This window comes from Sapajus apella, unplaced genomic scaffold, assembly GCF_009761245.1.
Source record: "Sapajus apella isolate SASKATOON/1434 unplaced genomic scaffold, GSC_monkey_1.0 scaffold53, whole genome shotgun sequence".
NCBI lineage: Eukaryota > Metazoa > Chordata > Mammalia > Primates > Cebidae > Sapajus > Sapajus apella.
In genome coordinates this window covers 474421-490280 of record NW_022436993.1, presented here as the reverse complement: position 1 = coordinate 490280, position 15860 = coordinate 474421, and the positions used below count along the sequence as shown (strand labels likewise).

Here is a 15860-nt window from a genome sequence, read left to right as displayed (position 1 = left end):
GGACTGATCGAGGCCAGGAGTTCGAGACCAGCCTGGGCAACATGATGAGACCCTGTCTCTATACAAAATTTTTGGAAAGAAAAAAATAGCTAGGCACGCTGGCATGTACCCATTGTCTCAACTACTCGGGAGGCTGAAGCAGGAGGATCGCTTGAGCCCAGGAATTTGAGGCTGCAGTAAGCTATGATTGTGCCACTATACCCCAACCTGTGTGACAGAGTGAGACCCTGTCTCTAAAACAAAACAAAACAAACAAACAAAAACCCAAACATGACTATCAAGGAACTGATGCATGAGAACCTGATGAAAGTCACATGTTAGAGTTTCTTGTGGGAGGAGGAGTGCTGATAAATAGCACCTGTTTTTCCTGATTAAGTTCTGAAAAACCTGATGGGTCCAGAGTAGCAGATGGGGCCACAATTTTCCTTTACTTTTGTTCAGTGTTAAATTAGAAGCCATAGCTCGTTGCAAGAACCACATGAACCTGTGAAGTAATTCCAAAATTCAACACACTCACCCCACACTCATGTAGGCATTGGACCAGGTAAGACTTAGAGCATGGAGAAACAGAGAACTCTTGGTGCTTGCAGTTAGGTTCACTCCCAAGAGGGCACAGGGCGTAGCTGATCCAAGAATGCCTATGACCGTAAGAAGTACATTGCCTGATGTGCAGCAAGTCAGTGTGCTAACACTGAGGGCTGCACCAGAGAAGGAGGTTGGATCGTAAGGCTGCTGAGAAGGGAGGTAGGAATAGAGCTCAGAGCCGCCTCCCCAAGGAGCTTGTGGCTGGGAATATATACACAAAGTATAGGACTTGCATTTATATATATTCCTATATTTGCATATATGTATAATGTATATATTACATATCTAAAAATGCAAGTTAGGACTGTCTCTCTCTATATATAGGTCTTGCCATCCTCCCACCTCAGCCTCTGGAGTAGCTGGGACTACAGGTGTGCACCATGTCTGGTGAATTTTTTATTTTTTGTAGAGATGGGGTCTCACTATGTTGTCCTGGCTGAGGGGAGGGAGCAGGGATTTTAAGGGGTTTAGAGTGGATTGAGGTGGGGGGATTTTTGATGGGTCAAAGAGTCCAGGGTGAAGTCACAGGATGGGGTGATGATGAAGCTGTATTTTCACGTGGGCTCGGTTCCTCTGTGGGGTCTTCAAACTGGTGTGCATCAGCCATTCCACCAGAATGTGGGGTCTGAAAAGCATCTTAAGCACTTCTTAAACAAAACCTTTAGGATTCTATCATCAGAGAGCCTATCTACAGGAACAGTGGGGATGCAAATGGTCCCTATCTAGTGCTATGTGACTTTCAGATACATGGAAGTGGGCAGAGTGTCGCCTGATGATGCTTAATTGTAACCTTATTTCTGTCCAGAACCTGCCCTGCAATTCTTGTTAACCCTGTGGTGCTAGTTTCATGCCCAGTATATTCTTCTCAGAAAAGTGTCTGCACTTTCTCTCAGACAGAGTGAATCAGAGGTGGTGAGAGACCAGGTGTTATAGTAATGCATTGATGGTCATTCTTTTCATGGAAGAAGCACCAGAAATTCCCCTTGTGGTGTCCTAATTAGGGAAAAGGAGTTGGGCTGGTGGGACCAAAGGAATGCAAAAACAAGAAGCAGATAAGCTACAAAACTGCCCTTGTTCATGGTCCAAGACACATAACCCTCCTGTGCAAGTAGCTTACAATTTTCCTGTGCCCAGCTACCACCAGACCCTCAGCTGACAGAGAAAATGAGGTTAGCTCACTGCCACCCTGGCATTACCAGTCCCTCAGCTGACAGAGAAAATGAAATTAGCTCACTGCCACCTTGGCATTACCAGACCCTCAGCTGACAGAGAAAATGAAGTTAGCTCCCTGCCACCTTGGCATTACCAGTCCTGCACAAAGCCCTCTTCAGCACAAGCACAAGCACTGTTTTAGAAGATCCCCAGCAAGCCTTTGTCTCCTGGCAGTCAGCTCCTTTTTACTGTCCTCCCTGTTGCCGCCATGCAATGTATTTTTCTGCTTTCTCTAATAAATCTGCCTTTCTTTACCTACAACTGTCTTGGTAAATTCTACTTTCACTGGAACCACTGGTCTAGATAGTCACCACTTATCCATGACACACCTTACCTTACAGTGATAGATCTTAGCTGTGTATCCTAAAACTTTTCAGCTATATCATGGTTCACTAGAATTGATAATACTTGTCAACCCCATCCTGATAATGGTTGTCAGGAAATACTTGTGAAAGAGGTTGGAATCAAACTGGCATTCTAGCTGAGCCTGATGGCTCACATCTGTAGTCCCAGCTAATAGGAAGGCTGAGGCGGAAGGATCAATTAAGTCCAGGAGTTCAAGGCTGCAGTGAGCTATGATTGTGCCACTGACCTCCAGCATGGGTGATAGAGCAAGAGGTCATCTCTAACAAAAAACAAAAGCAAAAGCAAAAACAGATTCCAAAGATGGCTTTGGTTTACATAAGTGGAAAGAGCAAGACCATTATTCTAGACAGAAGGAAATAATTTGAGCCAAGAAATATTCATTCTGTTCTTAGGGGACAAATACATGAGCTGACTAATTTGAAGAGGTTTTAGAAAGCTAAGTTTGAGCAAGCCATGCCTGGTGAAGAAGCTGAAGATTTCCAGAGATCACATGTGGAATCAGATGGTCCGATTACTGAGCTTTCTATCTTTGAAAAAACCCTGCAGATGTATAAATGTTCTATACTTTTTTTGAGGGGGTGGTGGGGGATGGAGTTTCACTCTTGTTGTCCAGGCTGAAGTACAGTGACACGATCTCGGCTCACTGCAACCTCCGCCTCCCAGGTTCAAGTCCTTCACCTGCCTCGGCCTCCCGACTAGCTGGGATTATAGGTGCCCATCACCATGCCTAGCTAATTTTGTATTTTTAGTAGAGACGGGGTTACTACATGTTGATCAGGCTGGTCTCAAACTCCTGACCTCAGGTGATCCGCCTGCCTTGGCCTCCCAAAGTGTTGGGATTACTGGCGTGAGCCACAGCTCCTGGCCATGTTCTACACTTTTATGCCAGTCATTTTCCTGTTTGCTGTCAGATTCATTTGCTACCCTTCCCTTGCTCTGGTCTGTATTGTAGAAAATCATTTTCCAGACTTTCCATAATTGCCTTTTGGCTGGGTTTGGCCAATGGGAGGCACTGGCATGAGATTGGAGGGTAAGTGGTAGGAAGAGGCCAAGGCACGTTTTGTCCTCTTTCTCTGACATCTCCAATGGTAATCATGTCTCTTCTAGGTTCCTGCTTCCAAAAGATATCACGGCGGTGGTTCCGCCTCCCACCAGCTTCTGCCAGATCCTAGACTCCAGGAACATTGCCTCCTCCAGGCCAACTTTTGGACTTCCTCACTGTCTTCTGAGCCCCCAGATCTTCCAACATTTTTGCGGCCACTTTTCTGTATTAAATGCCCTTTGTTTGAAATATCTAGAATAATTTTCATTTCCTTGGCTGGACTGTTCCACCACTTTCCCTTCCACTCAAATTCAGTAAGATCTACTTCTTACGGCGGATACCTACCCACCACATTGCTTCCCGGTGCAGACATAAAGTTGGATCCAAGGCTGTGGAAGAGCAGGTCAAGGTTGCTTTTAGAATTATTGCTTTGGTAACGTGTGGAGAAGGATGGTGGATGCTGAGACAAGAGGAGACTTCTTGGGAGACAATTACAATGGCCCAGGAGGGAGAGGACGAGCGCTTAAAGTCAGATCGTTTTGCTGCAGATGTAGTGGGGGGAAAGGGACGCGAGAGATGCGGATGACGCAGAACCAGGTCCCTGATTGGTTGGGGCATTTTGGGAAGATGAAGGAGGCTGGAACACTTCCCAGATTCCTCCAGAGTGAATGGATGGCATGTGAGTTCCTAACTGAGCTTGAGGACACAAGAAGAGGGGCAGCAGCTCTGGATGGCTGGGAAGATCATAGTCTGTGGCACGTTGAGTTTGGGGGACATGTTGTACTCAGGAAAGCGCAGGAGAGAGATGGTTGAAAAGTCACAGCATAGGTGATAAGAAATCTATGGATATATTGGTGAAATCTCCTGGAGAAGTGGATAGAAAAGAGTTAAAGGCAGAATATTGAAGAGACTTAACGTGGACAGGGAAGGCAGAGGACTGAGTTGGGACACCCAGATTGCTTAGAGGAGGGCCAGGGAAGAGCAACATCATGGAGACCAAGGGAGAGCACGGTGCAAGAAGGGAATGGGCACTGTGTCAAAGCCTGCTTTTATTTTTATTTTATTTTTATGTTTTTGAGATGGACTCTTACTCTGCTGCCCAGGCTGGAGTGCAGTGGCACGATCTTGGCTCACTGCAACCTCTGCCTCCCAGGTCCAAGTGATTCTCCTGCCTTAGCCTCCTGAGTATCTGAGATTACAGGTATACCCACCATGCCCAGCTAATTTTTGTATTTTTAGTAGAGATGGGGTTTCACTATGTTGGTCAGGCTGGTCTCAAACTCTCGACCTCGTGATCTGCCCGCCTCAGCCTCCTAAAGTGCTGGGATTACAGGTGTGAACCTCAGCTCCCAGCCCAAAGCCTGCTTTTAAAGCAAACTAAATATGGCCTGAGAAGGACTCCATACTTCTATATTTGAGTCCTTGTGGATGAACTCTAACCTAGCTTAATAGGCAGACAAAACTGAAAACCTAACTTCATAGTATGCACCTGTAACAATAGTTAAGTCTTGGCCAGTTCCCGCTGCCATACTTCAACCATTTATACACTGCTGAGTGTTCAAACTGTGTTCAAATAAGTCAAATGCCAAACTGTAGACAATCCAACCACTCTGTATGTCACTTCCAATTTCTGTACATCATTTCCCCCCCTTTTTTTGGTCTATAAATCTTCCACCATGTGGCTTCACTGGAGTCTCTGTGAATCTGCTGTGATCCTGGGGCCTGCCCAATTCACAAATCATTCATTGCTCAATTAAATGCCTTTAAATATAATTCAGCTGAAGTTTTTCTTTTATCACTGCACAATGGCCAAGAAGGACCAGTCATTGGACTTGACTGGTAGGAGGATGTATACAGACATGGGTGATGACAGATGTAAATACAAAAGCTCGAATAAGTTTATGTGTGATGGCTACACACATGCACACATGCATGCACACACACGCCTTTTTAGAGTTATATTTTAGGTAAGAAAGATGGTATCTATTACATATTATCTGGTTTCTCTAGTCTGGAGGAAAAGAGTGAGCAGATCTTGGTCTGCTTTTTCATTTTCTTCTTTACACACAGGTAACACAGGGGCCTCATTAAGAGACCAGGAGAACCTCAAGGGGTCAGACCTTTGGTCCTGATCTGCAGAGAAAATGAGGAGAGCCAGAGCTGTTGGGCTATAAAATCATGCCCACCCCTCCCTCCTTCCCTCCCTCCCTCCCTCCCTCCCTCCCTCCTTTTCTTCCTTCCTTCACTCCTTCTTTCCTTCCTTCCTTCCTTCCTTCTTTCCTTCCTTCCTTCTTTCCTTCCTTCCTCCCTCCCTCCCTGCCCCCCCCTTTCTCTCTTTCTTTCTTTCTTTTTGCTCTGTCACCCAGGCTGGAGTGCAATGTCATAATCTCAGCTCACTGCAATCTCCGCCTGCTAGGTTCAAGCGATTCTCCTGCCTCAGCCTCCTGAGTCGCTGGGATTACAGGTGCACACCACCACGCCTGGCTAATTTTTGTATTTTTAGTAGAGACGGGGTTTCACCATGTTGGCCAGGCTGGTCTCTAACTCCAGACCTCAAGTGACCCTCCCACCTCAGCCTCCCAAAGTGCTGGGATTACAGGTGTGAGCCATTGCTCTGGGTACCCCTTTCTCCTGTAAGATGCATTGAATAATTTGGTGTCTCTGAGAGTTCTGAGAGTTGCCTGGGCTTTAATTTGTGGTCCACCAAAGCAGCACTTATGAACACAGGGCCATCTGGGTGACGGCACTTCCTGGTGTCACCTGGGAAGATGCTGCTGATGCCCACACAGATACACGGAGAGGTTGATTAGTGTCAATACTCAGATGGTTTCAACACTGATTAATTAATACTTGATAACATGTGTCTGTTTATGACATTTTCTTTATCCACTCATCCACTGATGGACACGTAGGTTGTTTTTATTATGGCTATGATGAATAATGTTGCAATGAACTTGGAAGTGCAGGTATGTCTTTGAGATAGTGACTTTATTTATTTTGGATATATACCTAGAGATGAGATTGTTGGATCATATGGTAGGTCTATTTTGCATGTGTCGAAGCAACTCCATACTGTTTTCCATAATGTACTCATTTAGAGCTGGTCAGGACCTGACGGATCCTCCAGCCCAGTTCTCCCAGCTGTCAAATACTGGTGTCATTTATACTTGCAAAGAGAAACAGGTGAAGCTGAGCAGGTGTGGAGTGGTGCCCAAGGGACATCTTGACCTAGCCAAGGTATCTGGTACAATAATAACTTCAGGAAACCTCTTTTCTTGGAATCATTACTGATATTACTGATAAAATATTATTCCCATCAATATTATTATATATTATTTTATAAATTTATAAATTATTTTTAATAAATACAAATATAATTTACATTTATAAATTATAAAATTTAATATAAATTGTTTTAAAAATTATTTATATTAAATATTTTATTATTATATATATCCATATTATCATAAATATTCCCATCAATAATATTTCCAATAATGTTAGAAATACTATTGATGGGAATCTAGCCTGTGGGTTCCCTCCAGTCTGTTGATAATACTTGTAGTCTACTAGAAAGTAATTTCTATAATGGAGAGCTATTGTCCATCATGGGCTATACATTGAAGTAGACTTTGTCCAGCAGGATGAGGGACTTCATGGCTTGTGTTCTGTCACAGGGCTGGAGTGCAACTGAGGTTTGGCTTTTGCCCAGGAAACCACCTTGAAACCTTGCAGATAATTACAATGAACCAGAAGACTAAGTAAAGCATGAACAGGCATAGTGTGAGAATCACGGCTGATTCCTATATCCCTCTTTTACGTTCTTTGGTGGGGGTGCCTGGCTCTAAATAAAAAGTCTTGTTCAGCCACGAGAAAAATGGACCTAGAGAAACAAGAGTTCAAACAAACCATCCTCGGTATTTTTTATTCGTCCTTGCCTCCATGTGCATTGACACAGATTACACTAGGTTAAAATAAATACTTAAGGGTGGAAAGGAAGACAGCAGACAAGGGCAGAAATAAGTGAGTGCCTTATGACTCATATTTGCAAACCATCTGATTCTGCTTCCACCTTCTTCCCTTCCATCTGCACCTCAGCATTCTTGAGACAATAGATGGAAACAAATGGCTTGTTCCTAGGCGACTTGGAAGTTCTGTCCCAGAAGCTGCAGAAAACCTTCCCGTGTCCCTGAGTTGGCTCTGTCCTTAAATTTTGTAGCAGTAGAATTACTGGGCTGTTCTTGCATTGATTTTTGGCTATGTTTATCTACACTTAGGACGCTGACATCTTATAAATGCATATGGTTTTGTTCAAATGAATACACAGTTGACAAATGCTTGGCTAGAAGTTATAATGACAAATTTAATAGCCCTGTTACAGCCTGAACTGTCATATTTATTTGGGTTAAGCTTGCTAAATGTCAGTTGGAATTTTGTACTGTAATAACCTGCAACTTGGTTCCAAAATCAGCCATGTTTTTGACAGAGGTAAGTAAATTCAGCTGTCTAGAGGGGCTCATGTGCTATGGAGTGATTAAGAAGTGGTCTTTCATTACGATTATTTCACCCCAAGTCTGATAACAATGTCCTGGTTTTTCATTTCTGTAGATGCTTTCCTGGCTGGAAAACATGAATGACCCAGAATAGTCCATATCTTTGGAAGATCCTTATTTTGCTTGTAAATGAAAGTCATACATTTGGAATAATAACATGAAATGATGTGAATGGTAGAGACTCAAAACTTTCCCTTCCAAAAATTTTCTACACGTTGGTGCTCAGGAAAGCCAAATGCTCTGCAGTAGCATGAGGTGTCCAGGGGAGTTCTGTTTACAACTTTAATAAGTGATTGTTTTCTCCATGTTTGGCATTTACACACATGTAATGTGTGTAATTCATTACATGTGTAATATATTACTATGCCCGTTCATGCTTTACTTAGTCTTCTGGTTTATTGTAATTATCTGCAAGGTTTCAAGGTGGTTTCCTGGGCAAAAGCCAAACCTCAGCTGCACTCCAGCCCTGTGACAGAACACAAGCCATGAAGTCCCTCATCCTGCTGGACAAAGTCTACTTCAATGTATAGCCCATGTTGGACAATAGCTCTCCATTATAGAAATTACTTTCTAGTAGACTACAAGTATTATCAACAGACTGGAGGGAACCCACAGGCTAGATTCCCATCAATAGTATTTCTAACATTATTGGAAATATTATTGATGGGAATATTTATGATAATATGGATATAATATATAATAATAAAATATTTAATGTAAATAATTTTTAAAACTATATTAAATTTTATAATTTATAAATGTAAATTATATTTGTATTTATTAAAAATAATTTATAAATTTATAAAATAATATATAATAATATTGATGGGAATAATATTTTATCAGTAATATCAGTAATATCAGGACATCTCATTTCCTAGCCTTTGTAGATAAAAGAGAATTGACCGTAATTCAGGCTAACTCAAAATGTATCATTTAATGATCTTTGTCCCACATGACTAGTAGATCACTAGCCTCTTCTAACCCTATTCTCTCTTGAAAGTTTTGAGTTGTATGCACACGCAGACCCCTTTGCTTTCCTACTGTGTCAGTTTTCGCCTAGTCCTTTTGCTATGTATTTAACTTTGCTATAGTTCCTTTGGATCATATACTAAGATTGCCAAGAGAAAAACTCCTGATATGTGTTCATGTCATAGATTCCATTTCCAAATCTCCAAATTAATATGTTTCATTTCTTATCACCTTCTCCTTCCTCCTTCTGTCTCTGCATCTGTTATTCTGTTCCTGCTTATCTCATTGGTCCTGTCTTAAGTTATCCCTTGGATTAAAAATAATAATAATAATAAAACTTTTTTATTATAGAAAATCTCAAATATATACCAAAGTCTTTAATAATTGTAATGTGCCCTCATGAGGTATTTATCATCTAATTTATATAATTATTAATTCATGGCCAATCTTATTTCTGCAATACTCCAGCCCTCAAGCAATACTGGCTATGATGGAAAATACTCATATATTGAACATGAAAATCAAGAACTTCTGTTTATCAAAATATATTAAAAAGGGCACAAAATGCAGTTGACTCATTCTGGAAAATCTAAAGGGCTCCTATAAATCACTAAGAAAAAACTAAACAACCCAGTAGAAGAAAAATGGTGAGAGACTTAACAGGCACTTTATAACAGAGGATATGCAAGTGGTTAATGTACTTATGTAAAGGTGGTCTTCTATTACTTATCCAAGAATTTCTAATAGCCACATCCACTAGAATGGCTAAAATTAAAGTGTCTGGCAATGCCAAAGTCTAACAAGAATATTCAAATTCTTATTCATCATTTGTTGTAGTATAAATTGGCATGATTGGCCAGTGGCTGTGGCTCATGCCTGTAATCCCCACACTTTGGGAGGCTGAGGTGGGAGGATCACTTGAGCTCAGGAGTTTGAGTCCTGTCTAGACAACATGGCAAAACCCTGTCTCTACGAAAATACAAAAAATTAGCTTGGAATAGTGGTCTGTGCCTGGAGCCCAGCTACTTGGGGGGCTGAGGTGGGAGGACCACTTGCGCTTGGGAGGTCAAGGCTGCAGTGAGCTGAGATCGTATCACTGTGCTCCAGCCTGAGTGATAAAGTGAGGCCATATCTCAAAACAAAACAAATTAAACCCATACATTCAATTCTGGCTATATACAATAATGAGTAAATTTTACAATGTTTGGTTTTTTAAAAACGCAAGACAACAGTGGCCAGGCACGGTGGCTCATGCCTGTATTCCCAGCACTTTGGGAGGTTAAGGTGGGTAGATTACCTGAGGTCAGGAGTTTGAGACCAGCCTGGCCAACATGGAGAAACCCTATCTCTATTAAAAATACAAAAATTAGTTGTTGGTGGTGGTGGAAACCTGCAATCCTAGCTACTTGGAAGGCTGAGGCAGGAGAATCACTTGAACCTGGGAGGTGGAGGTTGCAGTGAGCCAAGATTGCAGCATTGCACTCCAGCCTGGGTGACAGGAGTGAAACTCCGTTTCAAAAAAAAAAAAAAAAAAAAAAGGAAGGCAACAAAGCGTATATACAAATTACTTTGTGGAAAATGGCAGGGCAGGATACTCTAATAATTTCTCTGAGGAAACAACCATTAAGCTGGAAATAACTGACAGAAACCATTTTTTTGAAACTGGAATCTAACGAGAAATTTATAGAAACTGGAGGAATGCTTAATGAAGAAGGCAGCTGAAGTTTGATAAGAAAGCGTTGTGTTGTTTTGGCCCATCTGCCTACATCCCCCATTCCACAGGACAGTGGTGTGGTGGGGACAGTGGCCAGTGTTCCTGATGCAGTGTGTTGGTGTCCAGGGCTGAATGCAGACTTTGCTCTCAAAATAATGTGGTTGTATTTGTATTTGACCTATCTGACAGCTCCCCAAGTGACGGGTACAGGGGCTGATGTTTCTTTTTTCTTGCCCACCACACACTGGAGTGCTTCTCTGGGCAACAGCAGCATTTGTTGAAAGGTTTAAAGACATACACTACTGACAGCCACCTAGGGCAGTAGATGGGGTGAGCATCAGACAGACCCAAAAGACTGGAAAGGAGGAGGCTGAGGAGAAAGTTTCTTGGGGGCAAAAGGTTTTGAAAAAACTATCATGTGTAAGTGGGGATTCTAGACTGAATCTTGTATTCATAAGGCTGGGTGAATGTACAGAAAAGACCTGAGAGGATTCTATGCTTGTATGTAGGCTCCATGCAAGCAATAGCTGAAGTGAAAAATGCACTAGAGGGTTTCAATAGCAGATTTAAACAGGCAGAATAAATAGCCAACTTGAAGACAGGACAACCGGAATTATCCAGTCAGAAGAGCAGAAAGAAAAAGAATGAAGAGAAATGAACAGAGGCGAAAGGACTTTGAGGACACCATCAAGTGTACCAATATATGAATTACACAATTTTTAGAAGAGAGAGAGAATGGGGAAAAGTAGATATTTGAATAATGCCCCCAAACTTGACAAATTTGGTGAAAAAAAATGAACCTACATGTCTAAGAAGCTCAACAAACTATAAGTAGGATAAACTCAGATCTACACCAGGATATAGTCAAACTGTTGAATGCCTAAGACAAAAGTGAAACTCTTGTCTAGCAAAAGGGAAGCAGCTAGTCACCTAGTGGGGATTGTTAATAGATTAACACCCTGTTTCTCATCAGGAACCATGGATGCTAGAAGGCAGTGGAGTGACACATTGAAAATGCTGAAAGACAACCATCAACTAAGAATTCTATATCCTGAAAAAGCACTCCTCAAAAATGAAAGAGAAATTAAGAAATTCCCAGAAGAAAGCTGAGAAATTTTGTTGCTAGCAGATCTGCCCCATAAGAAGTGCTTGAGAGAGTTCTTCAGGCTGAAATGAAAGGATGCTGGACAGTGACTGGAAGTGATATTAAAAAATAAAGAACTCTAGTAAGGTAAATATATAGGTAAATAAAAAAGACAGTATCATTGTAGTTTGAATTTGTAATTCTTTGTGGTTAGTATCAGTGACTCATGCCTGTAATCTTAGCACTTTGTGGGGCCAAGGTGGATTGCTTGAGCTCAGGAGGTCAAGACCAGCCTGGGCAACAAAGTGAGACCCTGTCTCTACAAAAAATACAAAAATTAGCCAGAAGTGGTGGCACATGCCTGCGGTTCTGGCTACTCAGAATGCTGAGGTAGGAGGATGGCTTGAGCCTGGGAGGCAGAGGTTGCAGTGAGCCAAGATACTGCCACCACACTCCAGCCGGGGTGACAGAGCCAGACCCTGTCTCAAAAACAACAGCAGCAAATATATACTTCTTTGTTTTCAATATAATTTAGAGGTAAATGCATAAAACAAATGTATGTCAAGGAACTCACAGTGTATAATTATGTAATTTGTGACAACAGCAAAATGGAAAGAAGGCAGGTCTGTACAGAGACAGAGTTTTCGTTATTGAAGCTAGGTTGGTAACCATTCAAAGTAGATGTTATAAATTTAGGATATCAAGAGAAGTAACCACTAAGAACATAACTAAAAATACACAGAAAACAAGGGCCAGGCACAGTGGCTCACACCTGTAATCCCAGCACTTTGGGAGGCAGAGGCAGGCAGATCACTTGAGGTCAGGAGTTCAAGACCTGCCTGGCCAACGTGGTGAAACCCTGTATCTACTAAAAATATAAAAATTAGCTGGGTGTGGTGGCATGCGCCTGTAGTCCCAGCTACTCAGGAGGCCGAGGCAGGATAATCCTTTGAACCTGGGAGATGGAATTTGCAGTGAGCCAAGATCATGCCTCTGCACTCCAGCCTGGGTGACAGAGGGAGATTTTGTCTCAGAAAGAAAAAAAAAAAAAAAAGAAAAAGAAAATGAGGGAGGAATAAAATGTTTCACTAGAAAAAAAAAATCAAACTCTTTAGTTCATCTGAGCCTGTTGAGAACTGAGTGTGGTGTAATACTGACCCAGATGATGACCCAGATGATGTCATCAATACCTAGGAGAGACTGATCAGTTACATTCTGTAACCAATGTAAAAGTTCTTTCTAAGTAACATTAGCCACCATGCCCTGCTAATTAATTTTTTTTTTTTGGGAGATGGGGTCCAGCTATGTTGCCCAGGCTGGTCTCAAATTCCTGGACTCAAGTGATCTTCCTGCCTTGGCCTCCTAAAGAATTGGGATTACAGACATGAGCCAGTGAGCCTGCCTCTAAGTTTATTTTAAAAACAAAAAACAGTCCAGGCGTGGTGGCTTATGCCTGTAATCCCAGCACTTTGTGAGGCCAAGGCAGGCAGATCACTTGAGGTCAGGAGTTCGAGACCAGCCTGGGCAACATGATGAAATCCAGTCTCTACTAAAAATACAAAAATTAGCTGGGCATGGTGGCGCATGCCTGTGATGCCAGCTATTCGGGAGGCTAAGGCAGGAGAATTGCTTGAACCTGGGAAGTGGAAGCTGTGGTGAGCTCAGATCATGTCATTTCATTCCAGCCTGGGCAACAAGAGTAAAATTTCATCTGAAAAAGAAAGAAAAAGAAAAAAAGAAACAAAACAGAAATAGTAAAGGACAAATAAGCTTCATATCTTCTGAAAACCTGGGTGACCTGATTCCTAATTTGTTGTTTGTTTCTTTATGCCTCAAGTTTCAAGGTGATTTCTTGCAAACTTTAAAGAAAATACAACACACACAATGACCCTTTGCTTTGGTTTATGTCACTTTCTTTGTCCATCTTATGAATGTTTTCCTATTTAGTTAATGTCAGCTATATTTTTTTTAAGCATAGATGATTAATTAAATCATTCAAACAATGTTTATTTACCATTTGATTTTGCCCTAGGTATTTAGATGGGAACCAGATTCCAAAGATATTAAGGTTCTTGTAATTGTAGAGTATAGTTGTAATTTTGGCATCAATGCTTATTTGGAGTGAGGAGGAAAAACATCCGAAGGCATTACTTGTCATAAAGTATCTGCCTCATAATTTCCCTTCTGTTTTTCCATCTTGAGAGTTATGCCTTTGATTTGGACAATAAAAGCAAGGACATTGTCTCTAGAAGTTTACTTCTGAATGCAGCCCGTGGATCAGGGGAGGAGAAAGCGGGTAAAAGTAAAAATTAGAATAGAAATTAAGTTGTCTCTTGCTTTCACCTATTAGAGCATTTGAGAGGGACTGTTACTTTTTCTTGAGAAAATGAGGCCAGCTGTGGTCCTTTTTAAGCAGGTAAAGAGTAGAAGGAAACATGGCAGGCGGTAATGGCTGCAAAAGCTGCTTGGGAATGATAGATGTGATTTAATAATCTGATTTATGAACTTAGTCCAAGAGTGTCCCACTTAAAGTAGTGATGAGCAGATGAAGTTCAGGAACTACTGAAAAGTTGGAAGTTTAGCAAGGGAGAAGGCAGAAAAGGGAGAGAAGGAATAGGAACGAAGGAAGAGGAAAGAAAGGGAGAAAAATTGGTCAGGCACAGTAGCTCATGCCTGTAATCCCAGCGCTTTGGGAGGCCAAGGCGGACGGATCAATTGAGGTCTGGAATTCACGACCAACCTGGGCAATATGGTGAAACCCTGTCTTTACTAAAAATACAAAAGTTAGCTGGACATGGTGGCAGGTGCCTGTAATCCCAGCTATCCGGGAGGCTGAGGCAAGGAATTGCTTGAGCCTGGGAGGCAGAGGTAGCAGTGAGCTGAGATTGTGCCACTGCACTCTAGCCTGGGCACCAGAGCCAGACTCTATCAAAAAAAAAAAAAAAAAAAAAAAAAGAAAGAAAAAAAGAAGAAAGGGAGAAAAATAGAGTATAGCTTCGATCTGTGTATTATATCAAAAGTTTTTCTTATTTGAAGAAGCATTGAGTTGAACTTTCTGTAGTTACTGCAAGCTCAATACCAGGTAAGGGTTCTGACCGGGTCTTTTCCAGGCCATGGAAATAGCACAAGAGGATAATTTCAATGAATCTGATTGCTACAAATTAATGTTTTGGTTTCTTGATGAGTGAAGTCTGTTGAAGAATAGGGGCTTTCCATTTGGGTGGGATCATTTGAATTACAGATTGATATGTTGAGTAGATTTATTTTTAGTTTTCCACTGTAGACACAGTATGGCAACAGAAATGCCATGTAGACCTCCAGAAACACAACTAAATTGAACAAATTGGTGTTCCTCACTGCGATGAGAGAGAACACACACAATTGGACACCGTGGAGTGTCTGTGGGAGAATGTCAAAAAGGACTTATAGGATATGGGCTGTGTGTGGTGATTTGGGAAAGGATTCAAGAAAGTGGGACTTTGGTCTGAATTGGATGCTGTGAGGAAGTGGAATTAATTCTATAATTGTGCATCTTATCTAGAAAGTGAAGCGAAGGAAGCCAGGCTAGAGCTTTAATTACTGAAGAATCAGCAGTCACTCGTATTAGCTAAGATGGGTGGGGTGTTGGTATTTTGTGGCTTGGACAATGTTCATATTTTGTCTGTGTTCAGACATGATATGGAATAATACTATTTTTAAAAAAATTGAACGTTTCTTGAATTTGTGTCATCATTGCACCGAGGCCACGCCACCCTTCTTTGTATTGTTTCAGTTTTAGTATATTTATTGCTGACAAAAGCATGGAATGATCTTATTTTTGTCAGGAGCTCTCATGGTCACAAAGTGGTCTTGTCTGAGGCTGATGTTTTGTGCAATTGTTTATGTTCAACTGGGCAACATCAAGACCTCATTGTGAAGACCAGACAACTTTTAGCAATGCCATTATGCATTGCTGATTGTACCAGGACAGCTCCTGACCATCAGTACTGGTTTTCTCTTTCTCAGTTAGCAAGATATTGCTATAAGGAAAGCCCTCAAAATCAGGGCATATGTTAGGACTAGATTTTGTCACATGAAGCAAACCAACAAACCCAAAATAACAGTGGCTCAAACAGTAGAGATGTTTTTTTCTCTTTCACATAGAAAATAATTCTGGAGGTAAATCTTCCATTGCTGGACAGGGACCCAGACTCCTGGGGGGACCCAGCAGGAGCTAGCTCAGTGCTCTGCCTTCCTTAGCTTTTTGTTCCTTGTACTTAAGGTCCAAGATGGCTGCCTGAGTTCCAGCCATCACACTAAAATTCCATTCAACCGTAAGAGGAAAGGAAGAAG

General features: G+C 41.7%; 1 non-coding gene across 1 annotated transcript; it reads right to left on the bottom strand.

Annotated features, from left to right (window-relative positions):
* Window positions 1-15225: 15225 nt before the first annotated feature.
* Window positions 15226-15327, bottom strand: LOC116527275. Its single transcript, XR_004258468.1, has one exon. It is a non-coding gene; the product is annotated as a U6 spliceosomal RNA (small nuclear RNA).
* Between the last annotated feature and the right edge of the window lie 533 nt (window positions 15328-15860).